The sequence below is a fragment of the Rattus norvegicus genome, chromosome 7 (genome assembly GCF_021556685.1).
Source record: "Rattus norvegicus strain SHRSP/BbbUtx chromosome 7, alternate assembly SHRSP_T2T, whole genome shotgun sequence".
NCBI classification, from domain to species: Eukaryota; Metazoa; Chordata; class Mammalia; order Rodentia; family Muridae; genus Rattus; species Rattus norvegicus.
Genome location: NC_141540.1, coordinates 141,889,354 through 141,900,798, shown reverse-complemented (window position 1 = coordinate 141,900,798; position 11,445 = coordinate 141,889,354). Strand labels below are relative to the sequence as shown.

The 11,445-nt window shown below is 48.4% G+C and overlaps 1 long non-coding RNA gene across 1 annotated transcript; it reads left to right on the top strand.

The window, feature by feature from the left end:
* Positions 1-350: 350 nt before the first annotated feature.
* Positions 351-6,284, top strand: LOC148004989 (uncharacterized). Its single transcript, XR_015626182.1, has 3 exons — positions 351-447; positions 3,503-3,777; positions 5,439-6,284. It is a non-coding gene; the product is annotated as an uncharacterized LOC148004989 (long non-coding RNA).
* Positions 6,285-11,445: the final 5,161 nt, after the last annotated feature.

Genomic DNA, 11,445 nt, shown 5'->3' with positions numbered 1-11,445 from the left:
TTTTCCACAAATAACACAGTCCTACTTCAGGACCGACTTCACTAATCCGCTAGAGACATGATAGACGGTTGCCAAGAGCGCTGCCGTGCCCTGGGAGTCACGGAAAAGTCACAGAACACCACTGATGCCCTGACTAATAAAACCAGAATACAGTTAATAAAACATATCGAATACTGGCGCAACCGTATGGGAAATATCCTTTAGGGACAGTGATCTTCCCAATCAAGCAGCCTAGGCCTCCAACTGATATTCCGAATGCTCACTCTATTTAGAAAGAGGAATCCAAAAAGTTCGGTTGGCTTCACACACCTCCGGAAGATTCTCCTCCCTCGGGAAGCCCCAACTTGATTACACAGAATGAGCTGGGCTGGGGAGATAGGCCTGGGACCAGCCTCTCCCAGGTGAGGCAAGATGGTGTGGGCTGGAGCACCTGCCGGCCTATGTGAGGTAGGTAGATCCACTACTGCCTGGGAGGGGCTGGCATCAGCCTGCCAGGGCCTGCATTTACGTCTGTGGGAGCATGTGTGTACAGACGTGTGCTAATACGCTACCACGTACAGGTTGGGGAAGGATTGGCGCAGAGATAAATGCATAGAACTATTCATGCCCCTAAAGCTATCCCAGTCGGCCATGGCCTTTGCCCAGGCTTATAGTTAATGTGCTCATGGGAAAGTATAAAGGTGCAGATCTAATTTTAGAAAATGTGGTTGAGGACTGACCATGGCCTCCAGATGTAGACAGATACGATTCAAACCCCAGATCTATAATTTGTTAGCTGTGCAATTTGGGGCCCACCATTTTAATCTCGCTAGCCTTTTGCCTCCCAATTGTATGTAGAAATAATGAGCTTATTTTGGGTTTGGTTTGTTTTTTTTCTTTTGAGACAGGGTCTCACTATAGCCGTGGAACTCAGGAAGTAGACCAGGCTGGCCCTGAACTCACAGAGACCAGCTGCCTCTACCTTCCAAGGGCTGGGAACAAAGGCGTGCAACACCAGGCTTGGAGAATTAATGATTTTCATTTTTGCAAAAATGTATGCGAGAATGAACAGAGGGAACTTGTCCTTTATCCGTTGTCAGAGACTGGGGGAAATTGCAGCTATGCCTTCTGAGAGGCCAAGAATGCCAGTCCTGGAGTCGGGCTGCCAGTTTTAAACTTTACAGTGCCTCAGCCTTCCCACCCATAAGGCAGGAACAACAGAGGCAGCGCATTTGTGCTATCTGTGGGGCCAAGGCACTTAGCTTGGAGCAGGCTGGTTGGTGTTCACACCTCTGTGGTCCTTGTCCCAAGACCCAGTCCCAGCACAGTCCCTGTCCCAGCTTGCCCTGTCTGTGGCTCCAGGCCAGGTTTTTTCCTTACAGTAAAATCTGGTTTTTCCCCAAGCTGGTCCTTCCCAGGCGTGCAGTTGTCATGGGAACCTGCAGAGGCTGCCTCGCTCTGGGGGAGAAAGGGCTTGTAGATGAGCGCCAAGGAATCCCACCACTGCTGCTGCAGCCACTACAATAGGGGCTCGCTATTACAACCCCAGAGGACAGCCAGCCACGGGGGAGGGGCTGTCTGAAGAGGTTCCCACGCACCCCACCTGGTGCCCGATGCTCAGGGGCCCCTAAGTAAGCAGCCTCTCTAGCACCATTTCTTTCTTCTTCCTCTTCCTCCTCCTCCTCTTCCTCCTCTTCCTCCTCCTCCTCCTCCCTCCCTCCTCCTCCCCCTCCATCCGTGCACCCTCCTTCTCCTTCCCTGCCCCCTCCTCCTCCTTCCCTGCCCCCTCCCTCCTCCTCCTCCTCCATTTTGCTTTTCTCGAGACAGGGTCTCATGTAGCCCAGGCTGGCCTCGGGCTCACTATGTAACTACATGAGGCGGTGAAGGTTGACTCTCATCCCCATCTCCTGAGCACCAGGTTTACAGGCAAATGCCCCACGCCAGGCTTTCTCTGCCACCTTCTCCTCCTTTCAAAGATGGGGTCAGTGCTGGCCGCCACTGCTTTGGGGTGGGCTGAACAGATGCAGGTCCCAGAGCAGGGTGTCAGATTTGATTTGTTACTCTTCTTACTTTTTAAGACAATGACGCGTCTGCAAGTGGGTACAATTGACTTTGTAGGACAGATGGGCAAACTGAGGCCTCAGACGCACAAGTGACTTCCGGAGTCATGTAGCCAGTAAAATAGAAACCTCCTTTGAAGTGTGCCATTGCCTAGAAATGCTGGAGACTGCAGGGGAGCAATGGGAGGGAGGGACGGAGGGAGGGGGGAGACAGGGGGAGGGAGGTGGTAAGGGACCCAAGAACAGAAACAGACCATCTAATTCTCCATGCTGCCATCCTTTAATATGGTTCCTTATGTTGTGGTGACCCCCAGACATAAAATTATTTTGTTACTACTTCAGAACTGTAATTTTGCTACTGTTATGAAATGGAAATATCTGATAGGCAGGTTATCTGATATAAAATCCCTGGGAAAGAGTCATTTGACCCCCCAAAGGGCCTGTGACCCACAGGCTGAGAACCGCTGGTCTAAGAGGTCAAAAAGCCAGGCCATCTTCCCCTGTTCAAATTCCACTCCTGAGAGCAAGGCGTTCCCCGACCCTCTCTTCCTCTTCTCTCTTCCTCTCCTCTCTCTTCCTCTCTTCTCTCTTCCTCTCTTCTCTTCCTCTCTTCTCTCTTCTCTTCTCTCTTCCTCTCTTCTCTCTTCTCTTCTCTCTCTTCCTCTCTTCTCTCTTCCTCTCCTCTCTCTTCCTCTTCTCTCTTCCTCTCTTCTCTCTTCCTCTCCTCTCTCTCCCTCCCTCTCTTCTCTCTTCCTCTCTTTCTTCTCTCTTCCTCTCTTCTCTTCCTCTCTTCTCTCTTCCTCTCTTCTCTCCTCCTCTCTTCTCTCTTCCTCTCTTCTCTCTTCCTCTTCTCTCTTCCTCTCCTCTCTCTTCCTCTTCTCTCTTCCTCTCTTTCTTCTCTCTTCCTCTCTTCTCTCCTCCTCTCTTCTCTCTTCCTCTCCTCTCTCTTCCTCTCTTCTCTCTTCCTCTCTTTCTTCTCTCCTCCTCTCTTCTCTCCTCCTCTCTTCTCTCTTCCTCTCCTCTCTCTTCCTCTCTTCTCTCTTCCTCTCTTTCTTCTCTCTTCTCTCTTCCTCCCTTCCTCTCTTCTCTCTTCCTCTCTTCTCTCCTCCTCTCTTCTCTCTTCCTCTCTTTCTTCTCTCTTCTCTCTTCCTCCCTTCTCTCTTCCTCTCAGCCTTCCATCCTCCCTCCCTTCCTCCCTTCTTCTCTTCCTCTCTTGGGAGCATCAGAACAGCAATACAATGGGAACCTCTGTGGGTTTCATAAATTTTTTTTTTCTTTTTTCTTTTTTTTTCGGAGCTGGGGACCGAACCCAGGGCCTTCCGCTTGCTAGGCAAGCGCTCTACCGCTGAGCTAAATCCCCAACCCCCATAAAATTTGAACCTCTTAATTTCACCCCTAGCAACCGTCTCAGGGCTGTCCACATGCTTTAAATGTTTTTCCCCCCCGGGTTTATTATTTTATAGCATGTGTGGATGCCTGCATGTGGATATATAACACAAGAGTGCAGGTGCGTGTGGAAGCCGCAGGTGTCAGCTCTCCTGGAGTTGGAGCTGCAGACGGTTGTGAGTCACCACGGGCAAGGACTTGAACCCGGATCCTCTGGAAGAGCAGCCAGTGCTCCCACTACTGAGCCATCTTTCCAGCCCCTTCCATGTGCTTCTTCACCAAGCAACTCCAGTTGTAGGAATTCACCCCAAAGAAATACCGTGAGCAGACATGTTCCTGAAGCTGCAGACAGGTCAGTGTTCACAGGTTCAGGCACCCCACAAAGGCTTGTGGGAAAGTGTCTAATAGGAGCTGGGGTGGAACTCAGGGGTTAGAGCTCATGCTTAGCATCCATGGGACCCAGGGTGCAACCTCAAGAACATCCACACCAAAAAGTAATGACAGGAAGGTATGTTTATGGTGTATAATTAGGGTTGGGAAAAACAGGTTATAAAATATGTATGGTACAATCTAAAATTATATATAAAAGGGCTAGAAAGACACACAGCAAAATGTTTACAAGATCTCTCAGTTCAGTGAAATTATAAATCATTTCTTCTTGACTATACCATCAGCATTTTTTTTTTTTTAAAGACAGGGTCTCACTTTGTAGACCGGGCTATCCTGGAACTTGCTATGTAGACTAAACTAGCCTTGAACTCACAGTGATTGACCTATGTCTGCCTCCTGAGTGCTAGGATCAGGGGTGTTTACCACCACATCCAGCAATATCATTTCTAAAAGATGACTACATCCCGTTTTTATGATTAAACCAAAAACAAAACCAAACCAAGCTATCCGGGTGGGTCTCCATGAGCTTTTAATCCCAGCAGGTAGCATAGATCACTGATTTTGAGGTCAGCCTGGCCTACAGAGCAAGTCCCAGGTTAGCTGTGGGTATCCTGAGAAACCCTGTCTCAAAACAAACAAACAAACAAAAACAAAAACAAACAACAAACAACAACGAAACAACCCAACTAAAAGCTAATTTAAAATAGCCTTACTCTCAAAGCATGATTATAAGGAAAAAGAAAAGAAATGTGTGTGTATTTATAAATTACATACTAAACTTAAATATTTTACCTTCATATATATATTTATATTTATATTTATGTGGGTTATAAACACCATAGAAATTTTAAATATTTATGAGTTGCTCACTAAGAAATACCAGGAACGTGCACCACAATGGTAAGTGTGCACCATACAGGCACAGCAACACAAATGGCTTCCATTTAGTAGAATGGAGTCTGTGTAGTCTCCTCCCTCATTTTCAAAATGCAATCCTTCTCCTGTTCAACAGTAAGCAAACAGCCAGGTGAGGTTCGGCGGCTCACTCCCATAATACCGACGCTCATGTGGTAGAGACAGGAGGATGAGGAGTTCAAAACCATTCCAGGATATAGAGAAAGTTCAAGGCCATCCTGGGCTATACAAGACCTTGTCAGGCCAGACACAATGGTGCAAACCTGTGGTCCCTGTGTTCAGGAGACTGAAGCCAGAAGGACCACCCAGGTGTCTGCAAAATATACTGGGCAATAGTGGCAGGAGCGTTATGGGAGGAGCCAACCACTTTTTCATTGGATTTAAGGTCCACTCCCTCCATGACATGACACCCATACCTGACACTAGTAAAGTGACCAAGAACCTGAGACTAGATGGGCCATAGGCCTAGGGGGAAATCTATTATTGTTCTGCTACAGGAGCATAACAAAACAGTGGCTCTTCATAGGTTAAACACATAGACTAGAGATTCACGCTATCCTCATCAAAGACTTCCCTTCTTGGTAGATGGGAATTAACACAGAGACCCAGGTCTCAGTTACATTTCTAATTCCAAGATAAAACACCATGACCAAGGCGACATAGAGAAAAGTGTTTAATCTGGGGGGGGGGGGGCTTGTGACTTCCTAGGGCTAGAGTCTGAGATCATCATGGTGGAGAGCACAGCAACAAGGAAGAAGACCTGGCTTTGGAGCAGTAGCTGAGACCTTACACATTGACCCACGGGGATGAGGCAGTGAGAGCTAACTGGGAAGGACAGCCCACACCTCCAACAAGGACACACCTCCTAATCCTTCCCAAATAGTTCTACCGACTGAAGACTGCGTATTGAAACATATGAGTCCACCGGGTCCATCCTCATTCAAACCACCACAACCCACAAGTAGGCAGTGTATGGAGACTTTGAAGTAGTCAAGCTTAAATGGGATGTCTCCATTAAAGCCCTCCTCTCCAGGGTCAGAGGTGTGGGAGGACTCCAAGTGTCTCCCAGTCACAACAGGAACCCACGTGAACTCAAGAGACTGCAACAGCACAAGATCAGCACACACTCAAGTCAGACAGGGTCCCAGAACCAAGAAGGGGAAGTTGACGTGGGGTCCCACCCTGAACCGAGAAGCTATTTGTAATTGGTACTCTGCCAAAGAGGAAATCAGTTTTCTCCAATGGAGTGTCTCTGGGCATATCTACCACACTCCAGGGCAGACTCCATGCCCAAAAGTAGTTGGCCAATAGAAACTAAATTCCACTTTTTTGTGGACTTTTTGTTTCATTTTATTATATATATAGTTTCATTTCATTTTTTTGTGGGGTTTGTTTTTACACTTTATTTTCAAGAGGGAGAATAAAATTGACTGGGTAGGAAGTGGGAAGGACCTGGGAGGTGTTGCAGGAGGGGAAGGCATGATCAAAATATAGGAAAAATGTAAAAGAAGAGGTAAAGGAATTTGAAAACGGACTGCGAGGCAGAGAAAGGTGAAAGAAGAGAATGGAAAGGTGTGTGGAGTGTGTAACACATGCATAAAGGGAGAGAGAGAGGGGGGAGGGAAGGGGAGAAGGGAGAGAGGGGGAGGAAGGAGGGAGGGAGAGGAGGGAGGAAGGGAGAGGAAGGAGGAGGGAGAGGAAGGAGGAAGGGAGAGAAGGGATAGAGGAAGGAGGGAAGGAGAGAAAGGAAGGGAGAGAAGGACAGGAGGGAGAGAAGGGAGGGAGAGAAGGGAGGGAGGGAGAGAAGGGAGGAAGAGAAGGAAGGGAAAGAGAAAGAGAAGAAAGGGATGGAGGGAGAGGAGGGAGGAAGGGAGAGGAAGGAGGGAGGGAAAGAAGGAAGGGAGGGAGAGAAAGGAGAGGGAGAAAAGAGAGGGAGGGAGAAAAGAAGGAAAGGAGGGAGAAAAGGGGGGGAAGGGAGAGAGTCAGCTCAGTGCACAGCTCCATTTATTAGTGGCTCATATCTATGTAGACACCTCATTCATTTTTTTTTCTTTCTTTCTTTCGGAGCTGAGGACCAAACCCATCATTCATGATTTTATTTCTTTAAACTTTTTGATTTTTATTTTCTTGTGACATGGTCTCATTCAATGTCCCAGCAGACCCCATACTCACTATGTGGACCACGGTGGCTTCAAATCTGCAGCAGTGGTATCCCGCTGCTTCTCACACGCTGTGGGCTGTGGTTGTAGCCATGAGCCACCACGCCTGGCTCACTTCCTCCCTTTCATGATGAATTCTGTTTGCTTGCATGCTTTGGGGGCAAGGTTCCCCGTAGCTCAGGCTTGACTCAAACTCACCATGTAGCTGAGTCTGACCTTGAACTCCAGATCTTCTTGCCTCTACCTCCAAAGTACTGGGATTGAGGGCGTGCCCCACCCACCGGGCCTGGTTGTGTGTGGCGCTGGGGCTTGCACCCACTGCTCTGGCTCTGTGTGTGCTTAGCGCTTTACTGATAAGCCACATCACTAGCCTCAAGTATGCTTGCTTCACAAGATGTGTAAATCACTGAAGACTTCACTGAAATCCAGGGAACCCCCTTCCTCCTCCCTGTCTGGAAATGCAAGAGTTTCTCACAATTCAGTTGGCTTCAGTCGGCGGCTGGAACAAGGGCGATAGATACTGAAGAGCCCTCCCGTTGGCAGCCTCTTCCTCTCTGGGCCTTGCTTCCTCTGCTCCAGTCTTACTCAAATCTGCCCTCTCTGCTGCCCAGCACTGAGTCTCCCTGTACTCCAGTGCTTGGTTTAGGAGATTGAGGATGGGATGTGGGGATGCGTGTGGGGTGCGTGTGGGGGTGCATGTGAGGGTGGGTTGTGGGGTGCCTGTGGCGTGTCTGTGGGAATGGGCTGGGGGATGCTGTGCTGCCTATGTACTTTCCGGGGCTCACTGCCACCTGTACATGAATGAGGAAGAAGGGGTAGAATTCAGGTGGGTAGAGGCAGGTCAGACGACTGAAAAACCAATACACATTAGGAATGCTAGGTCTCGCTATGCCCTTCCTACAGATGAGTCCCGGAAAGTCAGTCAACAGACTTGAGGTTATGCAGCTCAAGAAACCCATGTCCGCCGCCCTTCAAGGTCCACTCCATCGGCTCCCACATGCTTACGATGAGTGCCAGTTAGCCAGGCTAAGTGTGTCCCAGACAAAGGGGACAGCATGTAAAAGCCCGGAGGCAAAGGAACTATGGCTGGAGAAGACGTGGGGGGAGGGAGGCTGTGGAGGGAGCTGGGGCCCAGGCTGCAGGTCAATGGCCCTGTTTGCAAGGAGTCGCTACATTTGCTGGTCTGAGCAGGACATGAGGGGAGCTTTTCCAAGTGGAGGGGCCCAGAATCAGCGAGGTAAATAGGAGCAGGGCCCGGTGGCCTAGCTAAGCATGCTGGGAACTGAGAAGTACAAGAGGGAGGAGCCAGGTAGATGAGGCTCACCTGACTGGCATGGGGAGCAGGTGGGAGGGGACAGATAATTATGAATGAACGTTGTGTTTGTTGAGCTAAAGCAGGTCACTCCAAGGCGGGGGCTAAAACAGGTTGGAGGAGATCTGCATCGGACACGATTGTGCCAAAGAACTATCCAGAAGATTGGATACCTCAAGTTCAGAAGGCAGAGGGGTCAAGACACGGATTTTGCCTCCCCCCCCGGGGGGATGTAGCTAAGTCGGTCTAGTGCTTACTGAGCATATGCAAAGCCTTGGGTTCACTTTCCCCAGCACTGAATAGACGAGGCACAAAGGTACATGCTTGTCCCTCAGCTCTCCGGAGAATCAGGAGTTCAAGGTTCTCTTCTGCTACAAAGGGCATTTGAGGTCAACTTGAGCCGCGTGAGATCCTGTCTTAAGAAACAAACAGAAACACAGGTTTGGAGGCCATTCATACGCATCAAAACCAAATTGCATCGAGATGACCCAGAAAGGTTGTATAAAGGAAGAGGGCCCAGCACTAGCTCCTGGAACCTGTGAACGGAGCAGACGGGCAAAGCAGCGACGGAGAGACTGGCGCGGTGGGCGCTGGGAGAGCCAGAGGCGGGCATGGTCAGCGGTGTTAAAGAGGGAAGGAATAAGAAAGGCCCACTAGATTTAGTAACAAGGAGGCCAGTGGTAACCTCCAAGAGATCAGTTTCCATGGCAAAATCAGAAGGCAGTAGGCTGAGGCGTGAGTGGGCGTGTAAGCAGGCAGGCAGACACTTCCAATAATGTGGCCATAAAAGGGACGAGGGAGGGAGGAGGGGAGGTGGGGGTGGGATGGGCCGCAGAAGGGTTAGGGATGAAGGTTTCCGCCTGGAGCAGGTTAGTGGGAAATCGGTGGGAAAGACCCAAGTCACCAGGTGGGAGGACTTTAGTGGGGTTGGAACTGCGGCTAGTCCGCTAGTCCGAGCTTCCAGGAGTCTGAGGCAAAAAGATCGCTGAGCTCCGGGATTCAAGGCCACTGTAAGAAGAGTTGTAGCAAGATCCTGTCTCAAAAATTAAAGAAAAAAAGCAGAGTGTGGCCTCTGGAAGGGGGCCTGGAAGGGAGAAACCACACTTGAGGACCGCTTGGCCCTTCAGTGTGGGGAGCTTCAGTTGTGGAAGTTTAAGTGTTTGAAAAAAATTACCGAAGGTGCCGAGTCACCATCCCCCTTTCAAAATAACTGTAATAAGTCAGCTTTTATGCCTTTTCCCTCACATTCTCCAATTTACATCTGGATTTTTTTTTTAATGTAAATCTGGAAAGATGTCTCTTCCTTTCCTCCCTCTTTCCCTTCTTTCTTTCCTTAACCTACACTGGCCTTGAACTCACTATGCAGATGAAGAGGGCCTGGAACCCTTGTTCCTCCTGCCTCTCCTTCAAGCTGTGCACCACCAGGTCTGGAGAAAAGGCCATTTTGAATGAGTGAACATTAAGAAAAAAGAATTAATTGTATTCATTTCAGGTACGAACAAAAGCACAAACTATTACCAATGGGTTGGGAAAGAACACTTTGTAATTAGCATAGAAATTGTTTGCAATGTAAATTCCTTTTCTGAAGTACTTGACTATGCTTAAAAACAGTAGTTAGTATTTTAAGAATCCCCTTGTGGGGTAAAACCACTTTGTATCTATTTTAAGACCTTGTTAAGTCTGCTTAAATGTAGTTTAGAAAAAAAAAATCTTTTTTAAAGATATCGGCTACATCAGAAAACAGCTTCCGGCAAGGTGAAACCGTGCCCAGCACAGGTGCTTCCAAAGGCCAGGGCCGCCGCAGGCAGATCTAATGTCTCGATTGTAACTAAGGGAACAGTGGGGGCGTGAATGTGAATTTCATTTCTCCAAAGACCTAACTAGAGTATTGATCCAAACAGAGCAGCCAGTAAGTGCAGGAGAGAGAGCTCTTTTCTAATTCAAGTAAACAGAACTAGAGAAAAACTCAGATACATACATGTAACCCCAGGTTTTCCAGTTGAGCTGCTGCTCCTGGAAGAGGAGGCCAAAGAGATAAGAAAGCCAGGGACTGGGGAGCTGGTGACACTGAATAGCACAGAGCACTGTAAACTGAAGCCCAGAATCCTATGGGCAAGAATAATGTTCTACCGATGGGAGGCTTGTTATCCATAAATTCACCTGTCTGTCTGTCTGTCTGTCTGTCAGTCTGTCTGTCTGTCTCTCTATCAGTCATCTAGCAATCATCTATCTATCTATCTATCTATTTATCTATCTATTTACCATTTATCTATCTATCATCTTTACAAAGTCTCAATGCTCCTATAGTCCAGCCTGGCTTCAAATTCTCCCCAGGTAGCAGAGGATGACTTTGAACTCCTGATCCTCTGGCCTCTACCTTCCAAGTGCTGAGACCATCAAGACCGAGGACTTGCCCAGCTGCTATGGTTCTTTGTTTAACAGTAGCTCTGGCCAGGCCATTGCCCATCGTGATCACAATTCCTCACCAGTAATCATCTCGGCGAGGTGAGGGAGGGCCTGGAAGGCCTGCTTCTGTTCCTGCCTGATCATGAGCACAAGAGTGGCCGATTCAAGACTCAGCTTTGTGGTCTGGATCCCTCGCCATCCCCGCCTCCACACAAGCCTCAGGTGAATCAGGAGGTCATATGGTATCCTTAGCTTACGTAAGGTGGCAGGTCTCCCTCTTAAATATAATTTTCAGTTCCTTCTTCAGCTCCATTTCAATCTCCATCTCTCCTGTTCCCCACATCCCACGACACTCTGATGAGCTGCCTCATGTCCTGAAATATAAGCATATCCTCGTTAAGGATGTAACGTTGTTTTGAATATGTATGCATTCTACACTTGAATAAAATGGCATTGTGCTATCAAATTCAGTGTCTTCTTTTGCCAATCAATTATATATATATATATATATATATATATATATATATATATAATTGTGTGTGTGTGTGTGTGTGTGTGTGTGTATGTGTGTGATTTAAGGTCTCACTGTGTGGCCCCAGGCCTGATCCTCCCCATGCAGAAATAGCTGCAGCTTGCAGCACTCCTGCCTTCCTCCTGAGTGCTGGGGGTGTAACTGATCCTCCAGGTCCAGCTTCGTGTTTGTGTTTTAAAGGTGTCACCACACTGCCGTACACACACACATTTGCAGACACACACACACACACACACACGCACACACACAGAGACATGTCTGGCTCACTGCTTCTAATGTTCACACAACTGTACAACTGTTACTACA